General features: G+C 61.1%; 1 long non-coding RNA gene across 1 annotated transcript; it reads right to left on the bottom strand.

The window, feature by feature from the left end:
- Window positions 1–5,537: 5,537 nt before the first annotated feature.
- Window positions 5,538–8,145, bottom strand: LOC144248644 (uncharacterized). Its single transcript, XR_013341955.1, has 2 exons — window positions 7,055–8,145; window positions 5,538–5,804 (listed from the first exon to the last, which is right to left on the bottom strand). It is a non-coding gene; the product is annotated as an uncharacterized LOC144248644 (long non-coding RNA).
- Between the last annotated feature and the right edge of the window lie 5,066 nt (window positions 8,146–13,211).

Raw genomic sequence — 13,211 nt, 5'->3', positions numbered from 1 at the left:
TTTTTGACAGAGCTGTAAGATTTTTATTTCAATGCTGCGTTTCTCTGCTGGGATCATTCACTCCGTGGGCTGTGGGGATTTTTTGGGTTTGAACTCCCTCACGGTGGCCCTGACACTGCTCAGGAGCTGGAGGAAGAGCAGAGCCAGCGCTCCTGGCAGGGGCAGGGAGTTTTCCCCCACAGCAGATCCAGCAGCTGCCCTCCAGCCCGGCCAGGAGGGATCTGCTTTGGCTCCTGGCTGCTCCAGGTGACATTCCAGCAGCCTCATCTCCCATCCAGCCCGGCCAGGAGGGATCTGCTTTGGCTCCTGGCTGCTCCAGGTGACATTCCAGCAGCCTCATCTCCCATCCAGCCCGGCCAGGAGGGATCTGCTTTGGCTCCTGGCTGCTCCAATGACATTCCAGCAGCCTCATCTCCCATCCAGCCTGGCCAGGAGGGATCTGCTTTGGCTCCTGCAGGGACAGAACATGTTCAGCTGCTCCAGGTGACATTCCAGCAGCCTCATCTCCCATCCCTGCTCCTGCCCCTCCGGCTCTCAGCTCCCTCCCCACCCGGAGCTCAGGCTCCAGTTAATGTTTTAAAGCAGGACAAGGCGGTGGCTGGATGTGCTCCCGGCCTGTGCTGAGGCAGAACATCTCTCCTGCAGAAGCTCAGCTCCTTTCAGAGCCTCGGCATGTCCGTTTTCCTCAGGAAAGGGATGCACATCCCTGCCTGCAGCACACCTCCAGTGGGACCCACCTGTGAGAGTTTTCCATCCCTTCTGCACCTCCAGCTGGCTCCCTGGAAATCTCCGAACATCATCGCACTCGAACCTCTGATTTCAAGGCATCTCCGAGGCTCTTGCTTGGCATTTAGTACCCGTGAAGGAAGATTGCCTTGGCTGAAATGCTGCTGGTGAATGATGGCCTCAGGCTGGAAAAGAGGGAGGAGATTTGGGGTGGCTGGAACATACCTGGCAGCTGTGTGGGAGCTCGGGGAGGTCGGCAACAGGGATTGCCGTCAGAGCCCCTCTGCAAACGGCCCGTGCCTCCATTCCCAGGTAATGCCAGCCGTTCCCTGGGGTCCCTGTCGGCTGTCGCTGTCGGCTGTCCGGGCTGAAGCATCCCTGCGTGCCTGTGGGGAGCAGCCCCTGGCCGAGGAGCCGCGGGCAGCCCTTCAGCCGTGTCCGTGCCAGCGCTGTCCCGTGCGCCGGTGCCCGTGCCGGGACGTGCGTTCGGCACGCTGCGAGCCACGGGCAGGGCACGGCAGCTCCCGCCCCGCAGAGCCAAGGACAGGAGGTGCTCTCTGCCCTTCGGGGGCTCCGGCGCCTCCAGCCCCGCACCGGGCACAGCCGGAGCGGGAGCAGCGGCCCCGGCGGAGCGGCCGCTCCCGGCCGCGGCGCCGCAGCCCCGCTCGTCCGGCGGGGCTCCCCCGGGGATGCGGACACGGGGCGGGGGAGGCGGGCGCTGCTGCTCGCAGGGGAGCGCGGTGGCCACGGGGCTACCGGGGCGGGGGGGCTCGGCATCCCGCGGGGGCTGCGGGGCGGCTCCGTGTCCGCCCGCGGGGCCGGAGGCGGCGCTGCGGGAGCGGCGGTGCCGATGGGGTCCCGGCCCCGACGCAGCCCCAGCTCCCCGCGGCCACAGCGAGAACGGGACCCGAGCCCCGGCGGGACCCGAGCCCCGGGCCGGCCGCAGCTGGAGCGGCGGCGCCCGTCCCGGAGCGGCTCCTCCCGGCCGCGGCGCTGCCGGTCCGGATCCCAGCCGCGATCCCGCCTCGATCCGCCGGCCCCGGCACCCCCTCCCTGCCCGCCGAGGAAGGAGCGGCTCTGCCCGGCTCCCCCAGCAGACACCGGCGGGCCCAGGACCCAAATCCCGATCCCGATCTCAGCTGAGCGCCTCGGACGCCGCGCAGGCCGGGAGCTGCCCCGATCCGATCCCCGCACGGAGCTCCGAGCGCCGGTCCCGCCGCAGTCCGTCCGAGCATCCACACAGAACACGGGGCGGGCGCGGAGCCGCCGCCATTTACGGGCGGGGGGCGGGGCCGGGGGCGGGGCCAGCACAGGTGCGCGCACAGGTGCGCGGGGCCCCAGCGCGCCTGCGCGGGGCGGGGCCGCGGGTATTTAAACCGCGGGGCGAGCGCGGCGGAGCCATTTGGTGCTGGGCGCTCGGAGCGGGAGGTTACGACCGGTCGGGCTCCATATCTCTGTTTCTTTTGCTTTTCTTGCGCGTTTCTTTTCTTTTGTATTTCTTTTTCTCTGTACCTCTCCTATCTACCCTCCTTTCCTCCCCTCCCCCACCCCCTACACCCTCCCCCCCCCCAAACCCCCCCCCCTCCCTCTCCCCCCTAGCCCTCCCCTCCCTCCCTCCCGGGCGGGCCCCCCTACACCCCTTTCCTTGTCCTCCCTCTCTATTCCCCTACTCACCCCTACACTATCCTGTCCCTCCATCGTGTCCCTGTTCCTTCCCTCCCCAGCCGGGCTCCCCCGTGCCCCCTCCCCCTGCTCCCCCCCACGCGCTCCCGGTTCCTCCTGCCGCCTTTCCGTGATGCCTTTCCCCCTCCACACATTCCGCCTCCTTCCCCAAAGCTGCCTTCAATCTTTCTTTTCCTTCACCCGGCTCTCCCCCCAGGCCCCTCCCCAGCTGCCCTGCACACCCCGACCTCTCCCCACCGGCCCCTGTCCTCGTCCCCTTCCCCTCGACTGCCGCTCTGCTCCCCTGTTCTCGTTCCCCATTCCCCTTTTCCTTCTTTCCTCGCAGCCGCGGGGCTCGGGGCGCCGCAGAATAAAGCCCAGAGGGCCGGAGCCGGCGCCCCCCGCCCTCGCTGGGGTCCCCACACGGGGCCGGAGCCGCTCTGCGGGTCCCCCCATTGCAGTCTAATACACGGCCCGACACTGCCGGGGTGCGGCTTTCCCGACATCACACTGGGGGTCGGGCTGGGGGTCGGGAGGGGGTCCTGGGGGGAGGAGGGTGGGGGGGTTAGGAAGGGCCCCCTCCGGAGGAGGGGGTCCCGGGGGTGGGGGGGGCCAGGGTGGGCCCCCTCCGGAGGAGGGGGTCCGGGGGAGGGGGGCGGGGTGGAGGGGGGGCCTTCCCCCCTCCAGCCCCGCCCCCTCTCCGGGACCCCCTTCTCCGGACCGGGACCCGGGGGGAGGAGTGGGGGGGGGGTGGGGGTGGGGGGTGTGGGTGGGGGGTGGGTTGGGGGGGGTGGGGGGGGTGGGTGGGGGGGGGTGGGGGGGTGGGGTGGGGGGGGGGGGGGGGGGCGCTGGAGGGGACCGCCGGTCGTGTGTTTTTTTATTTCTGTTCACGGCGCAGAGTGACGTGACCCCCTCTGCTACCCCCCCCCCCCCCGCCCCCCCCCCCCCCACCCCCCTCCCACCCCACTCCTCCCCCCGGGTCCCGGTCCGGAGAAGGGGGTCCCGGAGAGGGGGCGGGGCTGGAGGGGGGAAGGCCCCCCCTCCACCCCGCCCCCCTCCCCCGGACCCCCTCCTCCGGAGGGGGCCCACCCTGGCCCCCCCCACCCCCGGGACCCCCTCCTCCGGAGGGGGCCCTTCCTAACCCCCCCACCCTCCTCCCCCCAGGACCCCCTCCCGACCCCCAGCCCGACCCCCAGTGTGATGTCGGGAAAGCCGCACCCCGGCAGTGTCGGGCCGTGTATTAGACTGCAATGGGGGGACCCGCAGAGCGGCTCCGGCCCCGTGTGGGGACCCCAGCGAGGGCGGGGGGCGCCGGCTCCGGCCCTCTGGGCTTTATTCTGCGGCGCCCCGAGCCCCGCGGCTGCGAGGAAAGAAGGAAAAGGGGAATGGGGAACGAGAACAGGGGAGCAGAGCGGAGCATGCGGGAAGGTGGGGAGGGAGGTCGGGCTGCGAGTAAAGCGGGCGGGGAAGGGAAAGGCCGGCAGGGGGAAAGAGGGACGGGACAGAGGAGGGAAGAGAGAGGGAATGGAACGGAGCAGCGGGGCAGGGACAGGTGAGGGACGAGTGGGGGGGTCGCATTTGGGGGAGGAGGGAGAGTGGGTTTAGGGGAGAAAAAACAGAAATATGGAGAGAAGGAAGGAAGGGTAGATGGTGGGACGGGAGGGGAGGCCGAAATGGGACGAGAAGGAAAAGGAGGAAGACAAAGAAGGGGAATAGGAGCAGAAGGAAGGAAGAGTAGAAGGGGGCACAAAAGGGGAGCGAAAGCAGTCGGCTTTGGGGAGGAGAGGAAAACGGGGGAAAGGCAGGGAAAGAAGGGGAATGGGAGCAGGAGGAAGGAAGAGTAAAGGGGGGGAAGGAGAGAAGGGCGAAGCTGCGGAGCCCGCACAGAACCCACCACCCTCACTGCGCTCCGAGTGAGCAAATGGCGGCTGCAGCGATTCCCGGCACTTAAATAAGCTCGGCCCCACCCCACGCAGGTGCCCCGCGGTCCCGCGCACCTGAGCCAGCGCCGGCCCCGCCCCTGAGGCTCCGGCCCGGCCCCGCCCCTGAGGCTCCGGCCCGCCCGGGATGGAGGCGGGGCCATCGCTCCCGGCCCGCCGGGATGGGCCCGGGGCTGCCGCTTCGGCTCCCGGCGGTGCCGCCTCTGCCCCGGCGGGCGGGTCGGGGTCTCTCTCGGGCCGGAGCACCGGGGCGGCGCCGGGGCCGAGCCGGCGGCGGCGGCGATTTCCCGGGGCTGACCGAGACCGGCCGGGGCGCGGGGACCCCCGTGCCGCCCCAGCACCCCCAAACCCCGCCGCTCCCCGCCGTGCCAGGGAATTTTCTTTTTCCCGGTGCAGGCCGAGACATTTCTGTGAGAAAACTCAAAAGTCAGGGGTACGGGGTCTGAGGGGAGAGAAGAGATTCTGGTATAAATCCAAAACGCGTTGTGAAAAACAACATGGAAGAGCTCATTTGCTCTCCCAGCCCGGTTTCTGTGTGACCGTCTGTGATTCCAGCTGCTCCGCTGGCACTGGCAGCCTGCGGGGCTCGAAGGACTTGCCAGGTGCCCAGCACGACAGAAAATAACGGGAGAACTCCCCGGCTCTGGCAGCGGAGCCTCTCGGCAGTGTCCCGAAAGCCCCGCAGTGCCAGCATCTCTGCATGGAAGCTGAGGGGCTCCAGCGCAGCCCCTCTGCAGCGTTCCTCTGCAGCTGGCACTGCCCAGCGCCCCTGACCAGGGTTTGGGGTCCCTGCACAGCCCCCGGCGCAGCCCCCTGGCTTCTTCCAGCTCCCTTCAGCCAGGATGATTTTCTCGGGGGTAGGAGCACCCAAAGCCAGCGGAACTGGCCTCAGCCACTTTCCGTGGGATCTCTCCTCTTCCTTCCTCACCAAATTCCCACTGTCAAAACCCAGCTTGAGGCACAGATCCCCATCCCCTCAATCTCTCCAAGGAATTGGGCTCGGATTTCCCAATCCAGCAGGGCAGAAATGCTCTTGTCCTTACCGTGCATCCTAATTGCAGTAATGGCTTAAGAAATAATTGAAAGAAATTAAAGGAATGAAGAGAAATTAAATAAGAGCTGCCAGCTCCAACTAAGGGATGCTCAAACCCCTTACCAACAATTCGCTTTAATTAACCGACTCAAACAAAGTAATCAACACCACATTGATACAGTAGGATTCTTTTTAATCGAGTTATAGATAAATATTGCAGAATGTAAAAACCTTTGTAAATCCAGAAACTCTTTCAAGAGATAGACAGGGCACAGCTGCAGAGAGTCTTGGGGAGTTCAGGGGAAAAACCCCAAAGTTTTCAGTGTTTAGCATCTCCCACCCTGTCGTCACTGACAGCAAACACGGCTTCAGCCTCGGGAAAACACGGAGAGTCAGGGATTTTACAGATCCTGGTCTCACCTCAGCCTCTCAGCAGGTACAGTCTGCAGGGAGAGGGAAGAAAAAGGGTCAGAATGGACAGCCTACTTCCAGAAAATCATCACCATTCATAAAGCACTAAGCAGAGCTGTAAGAACTTCCCCAAAGGTTCATTTCCCTGCGGACTGAGGGCTCTCAGTTGAAGCACGGGCTGGACCTGCCACGGACAGACTCCAGGAACCCCAGAAGTAAAAGCCACTGGGCCAATTCCAGAAAACATTCCAAAATCAGGCTCCTAGGATGTGACCATCTCCTCTCTCACCTGGAGGCGGAAGCACAAGGAATGATCTTCCCTCCTGTGGGTTTTCTGGGATCTGCAGTGAACCGCAGGGGGAAGAAAACAAAGCCTGAATATTTCGCACGACTGGAACAGAAAAGTGGGGAAAAGGGAGGCAGGGGCACTGCTGGGGTGATAACTGGGATCCAGCCTCTCCACACCAATGGAAGCAGAGACTGAGTGACAGAGCCTTTGGGACCACTTTGCTGGGATTCATAGGAAAACGGGTGAGTTTTATTTTGGCAATAAAGCCAAGCTGCTTCTCACCTCATCAGCCGGGTACAGCAGCAGCACCCGCAGGAACCTGGCCAGGTGGCTCTGCCTGGCAGAGGGCTCCCCACTTCCTGGGAATTGTGTGCTACAGGGCTGTGCCACTGGCCATTAAAACAGTTCCCACCTGGCCCTTCACAAAGGCAAGGTGCTTTTTCCATACAGCAAATGGTTTTTGAATTAAGAAGGTAACACTATACTCAACTGGAGAAGAAAAAAGTGAGAGCTGTAAAATTTTCCCACGCCAGGCAAAAAAGAAAGCCAAATCAAACCAAAACGAAAAGTAGCATAACAATGAAAAAAACCCCAAAACATATCAAGCATATTTCAAGAGAGTTTAAATCTGAATGAAGTGATTTACTTAGAGGCTTGAAAATCTGCCATGCTGCAAAAATCTAACTGCTGCAATAAAAGCCTTTTCTTACATCACATTTTAGCCCTGAATTTGCAAAAACCCCTGCCAAACTAACAATTCACCACATACAGTTCTTGAGTCATTCCTGTCCTTGAGCACGAGTCAAGCTAAAGTTATGGAGACAAGAAAAACATAAGTGACTCAATGCTGCTCCTTTGGAAATTACAGAATCAGAGGGAGGGTTTTCCTTAGCTTAGGAAAAATGCACAGCCAGTTCAGCAGATACTGAATAGCAGGGAAGTCAGGAGATACGTGCTTTGCTGTCAGAGACAAACATATAAATAAATATTTACATTAAGCCAGAGGTCTACAGATGGTCTGATCAGAAGTCTTGATGCAGAAAACCAGCCCTGGGGTATCCTCTTAAGGGACACAGGAGGAACTCCTTGGCTGGGACACAGCCTCGCTCAGCGCTGCTCCCATGGCTCTCGGCTCTTTGCCAGTGCTTGCAGTGTCCCCGCAGATCCCAGAGGATGGCAGGGCCAAGGCTCCCGTTCGCTCCTCCGGCACTCAGCGAGTGTTTCCTGCCACGCCCCCTGTGCAGAGCAGCCACGCGCGGCTCGCCGGTGCTCAGCCCTGCCTCCAGGGCTTTGAATGGCACATCCACCTGCAAAATAGGCAGGGAGAGCTTCTGGCTCACACGCGGGATTTGACAACACAAAGAGCACGCGTGGGTGTCAGAAAGGGCTCAAATCTCATCTCACACCACCGAGAGGGGGAATGGAACGGAGCAGCGGGGCAGGGACAGGACAGGACAGGAAGGAGCCGGGTTTGGGGGGGACACGGAAACGGGGGAAAGAGAGGTAACTGAACACGGGCAGGAGCATGGAGCGGGAGAGAGAGGGACAGGAGGGGATCCTCCCGGCGCCCCGGCTCCGCCCCGGCTCAGCCCCGCCCGGGCTGCTGCGCTCGGCAGAGCTCGGCTCCGTTCGGCTGGACTCGCCTCCTCGGCCAGCTTCGGCTACTTTCGGCCACGCTCGGCTATTTCCGGCCGCATTCGCCTCCATTCGCCTCTTCGGCAAAGCTCGGCTCGCCTCGGCTGAACTCGGCAAAGCTCGGCTCCGCTCGCCTCCTCGGCCCCTTTCGGCCGCTTTCGCCCACGCTCGCCTAGTCCCGCCCGCTCCCGCCTCCATTCGCCCACTCCCACAGCTCGGCTCCCTCCGCCCGGCCCCGGCTCCCTCCGGCTCACACATTTCCTCAGGGCACCTCAGCACAGGTTGCACACAGAAGCTGTGGCTGCCCCCGGATCCCTGGAAGTGTCCAAGGCCAGGCTGGACAGGGCTTAGAGCACCCTGGCATGGTGGAAGGTGTCCCTGCCCATGGCAGGGGCTGGAACGGGACGAGCTTTAAAAAAAGGTGCCTTCCCATCCAAACCCTTCTGGGATTCCACGAATCTGTGAACCGCTCCCGGCAGAAGGGCTAGATTTCCATTGTGCTTCGAAAATGCTGCTGCAAGAACACGAAGAGAGATTTCAAATACTGTTAAAGTGGCACAACCACATCAAAAATTACGTCTGGGGGTAAAGTGGCAACTCTGCAATTCCAACCTCTGATACCAAGGACACATGGAGGGCTGAATCCTGGAGGTCCTTACATGACAGGATTTCTAGAGTTATCCGTCCCCAGTTTGCTGCTTAGGGTTAGAAAAGGTGGAATTCTGTTCTTAAGGGGTTACCACGTACCATCAACGTGAGAGACGGGGATGCTGATGTTTGATCAGAGTCCTGGAGCAGCCTGGAGCACGCTGGCTTCCCGAACCAGGTCTGCTGCCTTGTCCGTGTAGGGGTAGGGCTTTGTCCTCAGCCTCAGCAGGATCTGTCAGCAAAGGAGGAGAGAAAAGTAGAGTGCACCGGCTCCCAAGTGTGGGGGAACCATGTGCTGCTAAGGAAGACCACGTGCTGAAAGTGGTTGGAAGCCGGGCGGGTTTTGGGAGGACAAATTCCATATTACTTCTGCAGGATTCTGTCTACAGTTCCTGCTCTACAAACCAAATACATCAAACGACAACAACAAACAAACAAACAAAAAAACCCCACATTAAATCAACAACAACAAAATAATTACTCCTACCTCAATAACCCCATACTGCCCCAAACCATTCCAAGGAGGGCGGCAGGAGGGGCTGGCAAAGGCAGGGCCCCGCCGGGCCCCCCTCGCCGCTGCCATCCTTCTCCAGCGCCGCCGCTGAGCCGCCTTCAGCCCAAAACCCACCCAAAAATACCCCAAAATCGTCCTAAATGCCCCCAAAAAACCCACCCAAAACTACCCAAACCCTCCTAAAAATATCCAAAAAACTCACCATAAAATGCCCCAAAACCAGCCCAAAACCCTCCCAAAAATACCCCAAAAAATCCACCCAAAAATATCCTAAAACCCACCAAAGAATACCCCAAAGCCCTCCCGAGAATACCCGAAAACCCTGCCCATAAACACCCTGAAACCCCAAATTAACCACTCTGAACCCCAAAATATCCCTGAGCTCCTCATACCCCAAATTTTCCTCCCCAACCCCCAAATTCCCCCCCGACCCCCAAAATTCACTTCTGGGTCTCGTCCTCGGGGGCCGGCGGCTGCCGGGGCCCCCCAGGCCCGCGGGCGGCGCCCCCAAACCCGGGGGGAATTCGGGGTCCGAGTCGGGGTCGTCCTCATGAGCCACCAGCCTGGGGACCCAAAAACCGGGGGGAACCCCGAATCGGGGGGGGGGACCCAAAATTGGAGGGGGTTCTGGGGGGTTCTGGAAGGTCTTTGGGGCATCCCAGGAGGACTTTTGGGGTCTCAGGGGGTTTTGGGGGTCCCAGGAGGAATTTCAGGGGTCCTAAAGGGAAATTTGGAGGTCCCAGGGGGAGTTTTGGGGTCCCAAAGAGAATTTTGGGCGTCCCAGGGAGGGCTTTGGAGTCCTGGGGAGAAGTTTGGAGGTTTCAAGGGGTTTTTGGGAGGAATTTTGGGGGTCCTGGGGGGGGGTTGGGGTCCTGAAGGGAATTTTTGGGTTCCCGAGGCTGTTTTTGGCGGTCCCGGGGCTGTTTTTGGGGGATCCCGCCGGGTATTTTTGGGGGTGCCGGGAGTGTTCTTGGGGTCCCCCCTCACCAGTCCACGGCCGGCTCCACTCCCCGGTTCCCGGTCAGCGCCAGCGCCTTCGCCCTGCGGGACCGGGGGGCTCCCGGTTATTTTTGGGGGGTCCCAGAGGGTTCTGAGGGGTCCCTGGGGGTTTTTTGGGGGTCTCGGTGGCGTTTTGGGGGTCCCGGGGGCTCCGGGGCCTGTCCGTGTGTCCCGCCCCCCCCCAATCCCATTCCCGGTGCCGGGTCCCCTCCGGCTGCTCCCGCCCGCCCTCCCCCGCTGTCCCCCCGGTGCCGCCGCCCTCAGCGCGCCGGGCCCCGAATCCCACCTCCAGCAGCGCCTCCAGAGCCGCCCGAGCCCGGTCCCACCGCCCGCCGCCATCACGGCGGCGCCGGGCTCCCGACACGTGGGGGACGGCGGCCGGCGAGGGACAGAAAGGCACAAAGCGTTCCGGTACGGACGGCGGCCGGAACGGGACAGAAAGCCTCCCTCGCCGCTGCCATCCTAATCCGGCGCCGCCGCGGAGCCGCCTCCAGCCCTCCCCTCACTCACAGACATCGCCCCGCTCGCCGCTCGCTGCCGCCCCTCGCCCCGTCTCGGTGATTTTGCCGGGCGCTGGCTGGGGGGCTGCAGTGCCGCCCTGTGCCCACAAGGCGGCAGCACTTTTCAAGCGAGTCCGCGCCAAGCCACTCCCAAGAGGGCGGCCGGGTTGCAGTACCGCCCTTTGTCCACAGGGCGGCAGCACTTTCCAAGCGAGTCTGCACCAAGCCACTCCCAAGAGGGCGGCCGTGGGCGGCGGGGTTGCAGTACCGCCCTGTGCCCACAAGGCGGCAGCACTTTTCAAGGGAGTCCGCGCCAAGCCACTTCCAAGAGTGCGGCTGCGGGTAGAGCGGCTGCACTACTGCCTTGTGTCCACAAGGCGGCAGCACTTTTCAAGCGAGTCCGCGCCAAGGCACTCCCAAGAGGGCGGTCGGGCTGCAGTACCGGCCTTTGTCCACAAGGCGGCAGCACTTTTCAAGGGAGTCCGCGCCAAGGCACTCCCAAGAGTGCGGCTGCGGGCAGAGCGGCTGCACTACTGCCCTTTGTCCACAAGGCGGCAGCACTTTTCAAGGGAGTCCGCGCCAAGCCACTTCCAAGAGGGCGGCCGGGCTGAAGTACCGCCCTGTGTCCACAAGGCGGCAGCACTTTTCAAGCGAGTCCGCGCCAAGCCACTCCCAAGAGGGCGGTCGGGCCGCAGTACCGCCCTGTGTCCACAAGGCGGCAGCACTTTTCAAGCGAGTCCGCGCCAAGGCACTCCCAAGAGTGCGGCTGCGGGCAGAGCGGCTGCACTACTGCCCTGTGCCCACAAGGCGGCAGCACTTTTCAAGTGAGTCCGCGCCAAGGCACTCCCAAGAGTGCGGCTGCAGGCAGAGCGGCTGCACTACTGCCTTGTGTCCACAAGGCGGCAGCACTTTTCAAGCGAGTCCGCGCCAAGGCACTCCCAAGAGGGCGGTCGGGCTGCAGTACCGGCCTTTGTCCACAAGGCGGCAGCACTTTTCAAGCGAGTCCACGCAAAGCCACTCCCAAGAGGGCGGCTGCGAGAGGCGGGGCCGCAGTACCGCCCTTTTTCCACAAGGCGGCAGCACTTTTCAAGGGAGTCCGCGCCAAGGCACTCCCAAGAGGGCGGCGGGGTTGCAGTACCGCCCTGTGTCCACAAGGCGGCAGCACTTTTCAAGCGAGTCCGCGCCAAGGCACTCCCAAGAGGGCGGCGGGGTTGCAGTACCGCCCTGTGTCCACAAGGCGGCAGCACTTTTCAAGCGAGTCCGCGCCAAGGCACTCCCAAGAGGGCGGCGGGGTTGCAGTACCGCCCTGTGTCCACAAGGCGGCAGCACTTTTCAAGCGAGTCCGCGCCAAGGCACTCCCAAGAGGGCGGCCGGGCTGCAGTACCGCTCTCTGCCCACACGGCGGCAGCACCGCGCCGTCCCCGCCGGCACGGCCTCGGCAGCGAACGCCCCAAAGCGTCCGCGCGGGAAAGAACGGAACAAAAAGCCTGCCTGCGACCCGACAGGAACCGAAAGAAAAAAGCTTTACTCTTAAGCTGCAGTTCAACACGCTTTATTTTTATGTTTTTCATATTTATATTCACATTCGGATTTGTAATGGATATTGATGGAAAATTATATTTTCATAATTTCTTACATTTATTCCTATTATATTTTATTTCAGATTTTTATACGTATCCTAATGGATATCTTAATAGAGGTCAGGGGAGGGTGTGTGGCTGGGGGCGGGGCCAGGGGAGGGGGTAAGGACAGGGGTGGGGGTTAGAGGGTGGGGTCAGCATTGGGGGAGGGGGGTCAGCATTGGGGGCGTGGTTAGGGGTGGGGTCAGGGTGTGGGGGAGGGGGTGGAGGGTGGGTCAGGGAAGGGGTTAGGGTAGAGGGAGGATTCAGGGTGGGGGTGTGGCTACCAGACAGACCCCTCCCCTACCCCCCCTATACATATATATATAAATATAAAAATATTGTCAGGCGCAGCAGTGGAAAATTTGATGCTACCAAGGAGTAAAAATTTTTATTTTTACTTTGATGCTCCCAGGGAGTAGAAATTTTTATTTTTAAAGTTGTTTTTCTTTTTTTTTACTTCCTCGGAGCACGGTATTTTCTACTCCTGCTTTTTTATTCTAAGTACAGAAAGGGGAAAAAAGAGAGAAAGAGGAGGAGAGAGTGAGAAGAAGAAGAAGAGGAGAGAGTGATAAGAAGAGGAGAGACAAGAAGAAAAGGAGAGAGGAGGAAGACGAGAGAGCGAGAAAAGGAAAAAGAGAGAGGAGGAAGATGAGAGAGTGAGAAGAAAAAGAGGAGAGAGGAGGAAGAGGAGTGAGAAGAAAGGGAGAGAGATGAAGAAGAGTGTGAGAAGGAGAGAAGAGAGCAAGAAGAAGAGGAAAGCGTGAGAGGAAGAAGAGAGTGTGAGAAGGAAAGGAGAGAGTGACAAGAGGAAGAGAGAGGAGGAAGAGGAGTAAGTGAGAGGAAGAAGAGGAGAGAGAGAGGAGGAAGATGAGAGAGAGGAGAGAGTGAGAAGAAGAGGAGAGAGGAGGAAAAGGAGAGAGTGAGAAGAAAAGGAAAGAGTGAGATGAAGAGGAGAGAGTGAGAGGAAGAGAAGAGAGTGAGAGGAAGAAGAGAGAGGAAGAAGAGGAGAGAGAGGAGGAAGAGGAGAGAGGAGGAAGAGCAGTGAGTGAGAAGAATAGGAGAGAGGAGGAAGAGCAGCGAGTGTGAAGAAGAGGAGAGAAGAGGAAAAGAGCGAGAAGGAGAGAGTGAGATGAAGAAGAGTGTGAGAAGAAGAGAACAGTGAGAAGAAGAGGTGAGAGTGAGAAGGAGAGAGGAGAAAGAGGAGAGAGGAGAAAGAGGAGAGAGTGAAAAGA

The sequence above is a fragment of the Lonchura striata genome, unplaced genomic scaffold (assembly GCF_046129695.1).
Source record: "Lonchura striata isolate bLonStr1 unplaced genomic scaffold, bLonStr1.mat Scaffold_225, whole genome shotgun sequence".
Classification (NCBI taxonomy): domain Eukaryota; kingdom Metazoa; phylum Chordata; class Aves; order Passeriformes; family Estrildidae; genus Lonchura; species Lonchura striata.
This window is presented reverse-complemented; position numbering and strand designations above follow the sequence as displayed.